Raw genomic sequence first — 9809 nt, 5'->3', positions numbered from 1 at the left:
TTGAGACTTTTGTCCTGTAGTGCGACAGCTAGCGTGACCCTTCACCTCCCTACACGCTTCTCACGTGCACAATAGTTGGCGGCTTGCAAGCCGCGAGTCAGTCGCGAGTCCTAGCCGCGAGTCCCTGCTTCTTGGCACATAGTTGAGCAATTCTTCACACTCTCTTCATACACTATCTTTACATAAATTCCACATAAATACAAGGTTACTAAGTGCTAAATTACAAGCAAATTGGCATGAAATAAAGTCAATAAGATGTTTGATAAATTTCAACCTTACAAGTACCTAAGAATTACTCCTACACTCTAGAAGTGCATTGATGCTATTTTTCAATTGGTAAGTTTTTTCTAGGATTTAGTATTAAAAAATAATGAATGTACTCCCGAGAAAGTGAAATCATAATAATTAATCATAATGGAAAATGTTTGTGTATGTCATCATTTTAAAAGTAGAATAATTAAGTAGAGCAACCAAACTTTCACTTGCTTAAGTAGGCAGGAAAATGTTTGTCTATGTCATCATTTTAAAAGTGTACAATTTACGTCCACACCATAACTATAAGAGCCCATATATAATACAAACCTATATATCTAACTCTGTCTTGGACTAAAATTTCACCAATTTCCTGCTTGTCCAAACCAATGAAGCTTCACAACCCCAATTTTCCTACATTATGCTTTACATACCTCCATATGATTCTACTCTTTACCCTACTATGCTTGCATCCTACCACTTCTTCTGCCATTCCAACAAACGAGACTGGCCGTTTGGTTTTGCTCAAATTCAAAGAATCCATTACTGACCCAGATGGAGTCTTGAGCTTATGGAATTATTCTATTCAGTTCTGCAACTAGTATGGACAAGGGCGTAGCCAGGAATAAATACATGGGGGGGCCGGGTTGTAACATAAATACTATTATCAAAAACGCCAAAAGAAACGCCAAAAAAAAAAATCACATGCACAAGACAGTATTTACGTGGTTCGGCAATTTGCCTATGTCCACGGAGTTGCAGGGATTTCACTATTATCAAAGAAAATTACAATGTGCGGCTACAGTGTTTTTCTTTCTCAAAAACAACAACAAGACAAAACCCTAATCACAAAAAAAAGGCTTTTATATCTTGCGCACAAGATTCACAATGAGCTACAAAACGGGCCAAAATTTTTTTGTTATATTGTTATTCATACTCAAGAAGGAAAAAAAAAAATTCCACTATAATTTAAACAGTCAATCCATTTTTAATACAACTTTAATTAATAATAACCCCTTAAATGAAAACAAAAATAATTTAATTAATTTGTTTTTTATAATGTATTGGTTAATTTAATTATATAGCTTTAATTATTATTGTTTAGCGTAACAATAAACTATATTGCTTTAATTTATTTTTCATTAATTATATTGCTTTAATTTGTTATATTGTTTAGCCCCTTGTACATATTACACTAAAAGAGCCGAATATTATACATTCTATGTGCAACACAATAATTAAAGCAGTGTAATGTGCTGCACATTACATTTCTTTAATTATTGTTTACTCGGCCCCATAAGCCCATGAGCCCATCTACTCTCTCCCCACCCCACGGTCCCCACTCAACAGACAAAAGACAAGCACAACATGTGCCCCAATCACAATAGCCAGCTGTAATCAGAAAATTTCACAATGCCAATCACAAATCACAACACATATTACACTAAATGACAATCAATATCCCATTCCCACCAACACCAACACACTGACCAACCCAAACGGATAAGATAAAGCCAACACCAACACACTGACCAACCCAAACGGATAAGATAAAGGCATAAAGCCAAATTCAAAAAGATAAAAAAAACAGCCAGCCAATCAGAGATGAGAGACCCACTGTGGGTCTCTCATCTCTGATTGGCTGGCTGACTTAAATTGGCTGACTTAGTGAGATAGCCTATTAAAGAATAGAGAGAGTTAAAGAGCTGTTCATAAATTTCATCTCATTTTTTCATTTGAGAGTGAGATAAAGAGAGAGAGACTGAGAGAAAGTTAGAGAGAAAAAAACCTTGAGGGAGCTCAGGGAGGGTCAGACCGGAGGGAGCACCAGAGCGAGCAGATTAGACGACGATCTGCGAAAATTTCGTTTCAGTGAGAGTGAGATAAAGAGAGAGAGACTGAGAGAGAGTTAGAGAGAAAAAGAGAGAAATACCTTGAGGGAGGGCTGGAGGGAGCAGAGCACCGAGCACCGGAGCAGAGGCAGAGCTCCGATCTGCGATCTCCAATATCGGATCTATGATCTTCGATCTGCGATGAGGGGCGACGACGACGGCGACGTGAGCTGCGGCAACGACGACGAGCAAGCTGCTGCGGCGACGACGACGACGATGGCGACGTGACCATGGTCCGTGGGTTTGGTTTGCTGGTAGAGGCGGTTTTGATTTGCTCTGGGTTTTTTTTTTTTTTTTGATAAACACCTCTGTCTTTGTTTGTTGGATTTTGTTTTGGTTTTGCTCTGTATATTGCTGTATTGGGGATTGGATTTCTCTGCCAGCGACGTGATGGCCTGACTGATGGGTTTGATTTCTGATTTTCTGTATCGATGGTTTTTTTTTTTTTTGGTTGAGAATCCGTGGGCTTGCCGTGAGCGAGCTACCTCTGTAATGGGCTCGCTGTGGGCTTCCCTCTGTTACATTTTTTTTTTTTTTCAGATTTTAGTTCAAATTTTTTTTGGGCTTTTTTTTTTTTTTTTAATAATTTTGCTTGAAATTATAAAGTAGAACAGATAAATTTTTTTTTTCCTAATTTTCGATTGAGGGTGTTCTTGGGCTGAGAGTGGGCTGGGAGAAATGGATAAGGGGGGCCAATTTATTTTTTCTTCATAGGCTAATGGGAAATTTTTTTTTTTTTTGCAGGGGCCACAGCCCCCTCAAGCCACTATGTGGCTCCGCCCCTGAGTATGGAATTACATGTGGCCGCCACCATCAAAGAGTCACAGCCTTGGCACTATAGGGGCATAAATTGCGTGGAACCATTACACCTTACATTGGAAACCTCACCTTCCTTACAGCCATCAACCTCCATAACAACAGCTTTTATGGTGAAATTCCAAAGGAAGTTGGTCATTTGCTCCGACTACGACATTTCAATCTTTCAAATAACACGCTGGGAGGAGAAATTCCAGCCAGCTTGACCAACTGCTTTGAACTCAAGGTAATTGGCTTATCATGGAACAAACTTATTGGAAAAATCCCCATGGAGCTTGGCTCTTTGTCAAAGCTTCTTTATTTTCTGGTTAATGAAAACAATTTGACAGAAAGAATCCTACCTTTCTTAGTAAATCTTTGGTTTCTAGAATTATTTTCAACAACCTTTAATAACTTTAGAGGGAAATATTCCAAAGAGCATAGGTCGTTTGAAAAGCGTATCATTTTTCGTAGTTGGATCCAATATGCTGAACAGTATGGTCCCTTCCTCTCTTTACAATTTATCATATATGAGCATATTAGGATTTGAATTCAACCAACTTAGTGGCGCTCTTCCAGCAAACATAGGCCTTACTCTCCCTAATCTCAAATTATTTGAAATTAGTGGTAATAAATTCTTTGGGCCAATCCCTGGTTCTTTATGCAATGCATCTAAGCTTCAAATAATTGAACTAGCATATAACAACTTAGTGGGATCAGTTTCGACTAATTTGGGATACCTACTTGATCTTGAAGTGCTAAATCTAGGTCACAATAAATTAGGAAGGGATTTGGACTTCTTAATGTCTTTAAGAAACTGTAGCAAATTGGAAGTGCTGATAATTGCAATAAACCAATTCGAAGGTGTTTTGCCCAATTTTATAGGCAACTTGTCGACACAACTTAATGCATTATATTTAGAAGGCAACCAAATATTTGGAACGATTCCTATAGCGATGCAGAATCTTGTTAACTTAATTCTCTTGCACTTGGATGAGAATCTTTTCACAGGTGTGATACCTACTTATTTTGGGAAGTTTCAGAAGATGCAAGGATTGTCTTTATCAGGGAACAAATTGTCAGGGCAAATCCCAAGCTCCTTGGGCAACCTCACTCAATTGGTTAAATTGGACCTTTCTCAAAACAATTTAGAAGGAAGCATACCTCCAAGTTTTGGTAACTGCCAAAGTTTACAACAATTGGATGTTTCACAAAATTATCTCAGTGGAGTTATACCTCAGCAGGTTTTTTCTCTTTTCTCTTTGTTGCTATTACTCAATTTATAGTGGCAAATTACCGGTTGAACTAGGCAATATGAAAAATATTAAGTTTCTAGATGTCTCTGAAATTGTCTGGTTAAATTCCCGCAACAATTGGAAATTTAGTGAATTTAAAAAATCTCTACTTGCAAGGGAATTCCTTTGAAGGAATCATACCTTCATCGATCCATGGCTTCTTTGAAAGGCCTTGAACTTTTGGATGTTTCGCGAAATAACTTATCAGGATTTATTCCAAAGGTATAGAGAAACTTTTATTTTTAAAATAGGGCAAATTATAATAAACTCACCTGTAGTTTGGCTCGTTTCCATCTTGCCTACTCGTTGTTTAAAAATTAACACTTTACCCACCTGTGTTTATCTCCGTTTGATTTCCGTTACCCATCTTTGGCTTTTCCGTTAGAAAACAATTTTTATCACCAAAACATAACATAATACGAATCAAAAGGCTAGGGTTTGAATTTTTTGAAAGTGCTTGAGGTGGGAAGTTGAATTTAATTACTATTTGGAAGATCTCCTTGCCATAATAGAAAATGGTATACTGGGAACCTCTTATATGTGTATTATTTCGGTTTTCATGCCCTCTTGTCCTTACCTGGCCGATATTAAATCAAAGTGGATGAATAACCATAAACTTTATTATCACCACCACATTCACCTATATCTTCAACTTGAAAATTAAATTCCCTTTTAAGCAGTTAGATGATTGGATTATTTAAGCTTTTTTTACTTGTAAGTGATTGATTAGATAATTAAATGGATTGTACCTTTTCTTTTAATAAGCTACGTTTCCTGTGCTTGAAGTCAACATGTCTTAGAGAAGCTCGGAACATATAATAATCTCAAGGAAATAGTTAAAAATAATAAAAATAAACAAAAAAACATTGAAAGGAACAACTAAGAAGTGATATTTTCCAATAACGGCATCAACAACAGCAACAAGATCATCATCAACTTTGGGTGTTACTGGGTTTCATATGATCGCCTTGCCATAATAGATCTCCTTGCCATAATAGAAACTGGCCTCCTCAACTTTTAGTGTTGCTGGGTTTTCATTTGATCACCCTTGTCAAGGTTGGGTTAGTTGGATTTTCGCCGTGGTGCTAGATTGGTCTCCTCAATGCTACGGAGAGAGAAGAGATGATAGAATAAAATTAGAGATTTGAGTTTGTGAGAGAGAGAGAGAGACGATAGGAGTTTGAGAGAGGGACGATGGGATGGGAGCTAGAGGGACGATGGGATTGGAGAGAGAGGATGAAGCATAGGAAAATTGATACCCAGCTCTATCTATTTAGTTTCGTTACAAAATTCTCTATTTGATCTTGTTTCTGTAAAGTTGTAATTTACAACTATTTATGTTGGCTTTAATTCTATGCCAAATTTGATTGTAATTATGTTCAATCTTTTGTACCTTGTATTATTTGTGGGATTTCATTGTAAGGGTTGTGTGTGAGAGAAAGTGTGTGAAGACTCAAGGCATGAAGACTAAGGCTATTTTCGTTGGTATCTCGCTAGTAAGCTTCCAGCGAAGTGAAGCATGTGTCATGCATATGACTTGAATGCGAAGAGTTAGGATAGGTTGGTGACAGCTGGTTTTCACAAGTGTCTCGCGGGTAAGGCCTTCCCGCGAGATACCCGCAAAATATTCTGTTTTACTGAACTGTCATTTCTGATACACACTATTTGTACCCACACTATATATATCCACACTATATATATCCATATTACTCATAGATGTTGAGGAGTGTTTCTGAGAGAAAACCCTAACCACAAACCTTGAAAGTTAGAGATTGTTATACCCATAATTCTCTACATAATTCATTATGGATTTTCCTTAACTCCTACCTCTCCATTTCCATATACTTGAGAGATTGATAGCCCAAACACTTACCACACCTTTTTAGAATGTTAAGTGAGGTTTTGGTGCTGCTGGGAAGCATTGGAAGAAGCCAGGCTTTGGCGGATGCAATTGGGCATTGCGGGATCCATAGAGCTAGACAAGACATGGTTCTGAGAAGCCTTGTTAGAGTAGCAGCTTAGAGGGCTTAGGTACATTGGGTATATTAGTCTTGGAGGGTCTCCTGCTACTAGTGTATCCCAACTAATTGTCTAGTGGATCGATTATCGCTTGGAGGGCGGTGGAGAGGTTTTACGCCAAGTACTTCGGTTTCCTCTTCGATAACACATTGGTGTGTTATCTTGTGTTTGCATTCTTCTTCCTTACTCTTTTACCTTTCAGTTTACTGTTGTGTTATATTGATTATGGGTTAGAGTAGTTTATTTGTTTATCTGCTCACATTTACTTTATTCCACACTTAGTACAAGTTAGAATAAAATCTATCGAGCTGTAATATTTAATTTGGGGGTCTAAACAGCTCTTGTGTTTTTAACACATTTTCGACCTTTTAGTTTCTTTGTGTATTTATTTTTATTTTTATGTTTTTGGAGAAGAGAGATATAAAATATAAGCAAAAAGACTTATTTACCAATATTTTTAACAAAGGTGGGTAACAGAGACCAAACGGAGACCAAAGTGTTATTTTAAACCATGGGTAGGCAAGGTGAAAACGAGCCAAACCACAGGTGAGTTTACTGTAATTTTCCCTTTAAAATATTTGAACATTTCGTTCAATGATATTGAGGGCGCACTACCAACAATTGGAGTTTTTAAAAATGGAAATGAAACATCAATTATTGGAGACAACAAGCTTTGTGGGGGTATGCCCTGAAGTTACAAAATCAAGGAAGTCCCTTGCTTCTAGATCAAGAACCATAACTTTTTGTGTGGTTGCATGTGTCCTTCTAGTTTCATCCTTTCTTGTTCTTTATTGGAGGAAAAAAATATAAAAAGAACTCATCTTCTATAGTCTCAAAGATGGATCTCCTTCCAACAATTTCGTACAAAATGCCTTATCGAGCAACTAATGGATTTTCTCTCAACAATTTGATTGAATCTGGTAGTTTTGTATCAGTTTACAAAGGAGTTCTTAATCAAGAAGAAATGTTAGTTGCAGTAAAAGTCCTAAACCTTCAAACTAAAGGACCTACCAAGAGTTTTGTGGCGGAATGCAATGTCTTAAGAAATGGTCGACATTGAAATCTTGTGAAGATCTTAACATGTTGCTCTAGTATCAATTATAATGGCGATGAATTTAAAGCTCTTGTATTTGAATTCATGACAAATGAGAGATTAGGTATGTTGCTACATCCAATGACAAATTGCAAAAATCAATCAAAAAATTTGAGCTTTCTTCAAAGAATAATTATTACGATTGATGTGGCTTCTGCATTAAATTATATGCACAATCAGTGTTAGCAACAAATCATACATTGTGATTTGAAGCCAAGCAATATTCTTCTCGATAATGAGATGATTGCTCATGTAAGTTACTTTGGTTTAGCAAGACTCCTTGCAAGCACCAATGATTCTTCCCAGAAGTGTACTAGCACAATTGGGTTAAAAGGATCTATCAGCTATGTTGCTCCAGGTATAACCTCTCTTATTAGTTCTAAATCCTTAACAATCCTATAATATGTTGCTTTTCTCTTTGTCACTTTATCAAAAGATAAGAATTAACTAGTATATTTGAGCATATAAGCTTTTTAATATTCGTAAAATTAGTATAAACATGTTAGCATACTCTCTTGCTTACTATTTCTTTGTCTCTTATAACAAATATTCACTTGAGTACCAAAAAGCACATGATTAATTTTACATAAAATTTAAAATAAAATAAAATATTTAATAGCAAAAAAAAGATATTTATACTTTGAGAAATTCCTAAGTTAATTTGGCAATGGACATTCGATCCTTTAGCTAAGCTTCGTATCTTCTTTGTATGCATATATTTCAATCAAATTGAACATGCAGAAAAAAAAAAAAAAAGTAATTTGGCCCCTCGGGGTAAAGTTTCATTTATTTTCCTTCCATTGTGGAAGTAATATCATATGTCATATCATTTTTCTATATAGATTCATTTCATTTTCTTTGAATTTGCATTTTATAGACCTTAATCCACTTCATTATAGATAGAAATTGCCATCCTTCCATTCCACGAGTTGTAGAGTTTGGCATGGTGGTAAGGCATCAACTGAGGGGGATGTATATAGCTACAGAGTTCTCGTGCTAGAAATGTTTACACGAAGGATGCCCACTGATGATATGTTTAATGATGGTTTGAATCTCCATAATTTTGTTAAGATGGCATTACCAAAAAGACTTGCTGAAGTTGTTGACCCAATGCTTTTGCCAAGAGAAGTTGAAGAATTGGGAGTTGCAACTGTGATAATGATGGCAATGATAATGAAATTGAAGTAGAAGAAGCTAATAATATTGAGGATTCAAGGCATATTGATGTTGACATGCAAAAGTGCTTACTCTCAATTCTTAACATTGGAATCTTATGTTCATTGGAATCCCCTAAAGATAGAATGAGTATGGAGGAAGTTATTAGAGAATTACAATCGATAAAAAGTGCTTTCATTAGTTTGGGGATGCACAGAGGCAGACCAAGTAGAGCTCAAGTAAGGGGTATTTAGTTTTGATTATAAGACTACGTTAAGTAGTGTGTCCTATTCATTTACTTTGATTTCATTCAGTCCCCAAATACTTCTATTAAAAACGCATGGAGATTTTATGTTGACCTTTTTATTAATTTAGAGGAGATTATCGTAGCTGATTGTAAAATTGGATTTTCATTTCTCATTCATGATCAAAATACTAAATAGAAATTGTCATCTTATTAAAACCCACAACCTTCTTGTAATAATTCCTATCCCTTTTCTTATGTTATCAAGGCTTAAAATGGTGAGCTAAAGAATTTTTCTTGTGAATTGCAGAGGCATGAAACAAATAGAAGAAATTAAATGTCTTTAATAATGCCTGGATTAAGCATGGGATTAGGCATTTCTACCTGATTTGTTGTAATATTATGCTAGTTTAATATCCCTTTTTGAAAGGATCAATGGATGATTTTTTTTTTTTTTTTAACTTCTAGTTTTGGAGTCATGATTTTCTTTCTCTTCTAGTGTAGGAGTGTTCATCATGTACTGTGCTTTGTTCTACTACTATGATGTGTGACTGTATTTGTACTAACAATCAACTCAATTCCTAAGAGCCTTTTATAGGAAGGGAATGCATTAAAGAAATATGGCATTATTCTAGTGTACAAATAAAAGTGGATTTTTGTTTAATTCCCTTTAAACTTAAAGTTTTAGATTACAGTATCTTGTGGCTTTAGAGAGTATAACAATCAATCTAAGTTTCAATTTATTATATAAGACTTTAAACAAACACAAGAACAATCACCCTTCATTGCCTAGAATTAATTCCTCAAGGATTCAAGTTCGAATATATGTTTTATTGAAAAAGAAACAAAGAACACAATCTATTCAAAGAACAAAAGGTCATTTGGCTATCAAAATTACTAAGCCTAAAAGAAGCCCACTCGACCAACAAAACAAACCAAAATATAGAGTTGAATGTTCAAATAGCGTTAAAAATGCTATGAACGTTTAGATCCCCAAATTACAAATTACCAATTCAAGTTTATTATCAAACAATAAATGTGCAGAACATGAACATAAGCTAATA

General features: G+C 35.6%; 1 long non-coding RNA gene across 3 annotated transcripts; it reads left to right on the top strand.

Annotated features, from left to right (window-relative positions):
* Window positions 1-1970: 1970 nt before the first annotated feature.
* LOC136065037 (uncharacterized) lies at window positions 1971-9409 on the top strand. Of its 3 annotated transcripts, none has more exons than XR_010626685.1 (4): window positions 1971-2377; window positions 2889-3186; window positions 3951-4183; window positions 9056-9409. It is a non-coding gene; the product is annotated as an uncharacterized LOC136065037 (long non-coding RNA). The 3 variants fall into 3 exon arrangements; XR_010626684.1 differs by having other exon boundaries at window positions 8246-9409; XR_010626683.1 differs by having other exon boundaries at window positions 3951-9409.
* Window positions 9410-9809: the final 400 nt, after the last annotated feature.

The sequence above is a fragment of the Quercus suber genome, unplaced genomic scaffold (assembly GCF_002906115.3).
Source record: "Quercus suber isolate HL8 unplaced genomic scaffold, Cork oak 2.0 scaffold_835, whole genome shotgun sequence".
NCBI classification, from domain to species: Eukaryota; Viridiplantae; Streptophyta; class Magnoliopsida; order Fagales; family Fagaceae; genus Quercus; species Quercus suber.
This window is presented reverse-complemented; position numbering and strand designations above follow the sequence as displayed.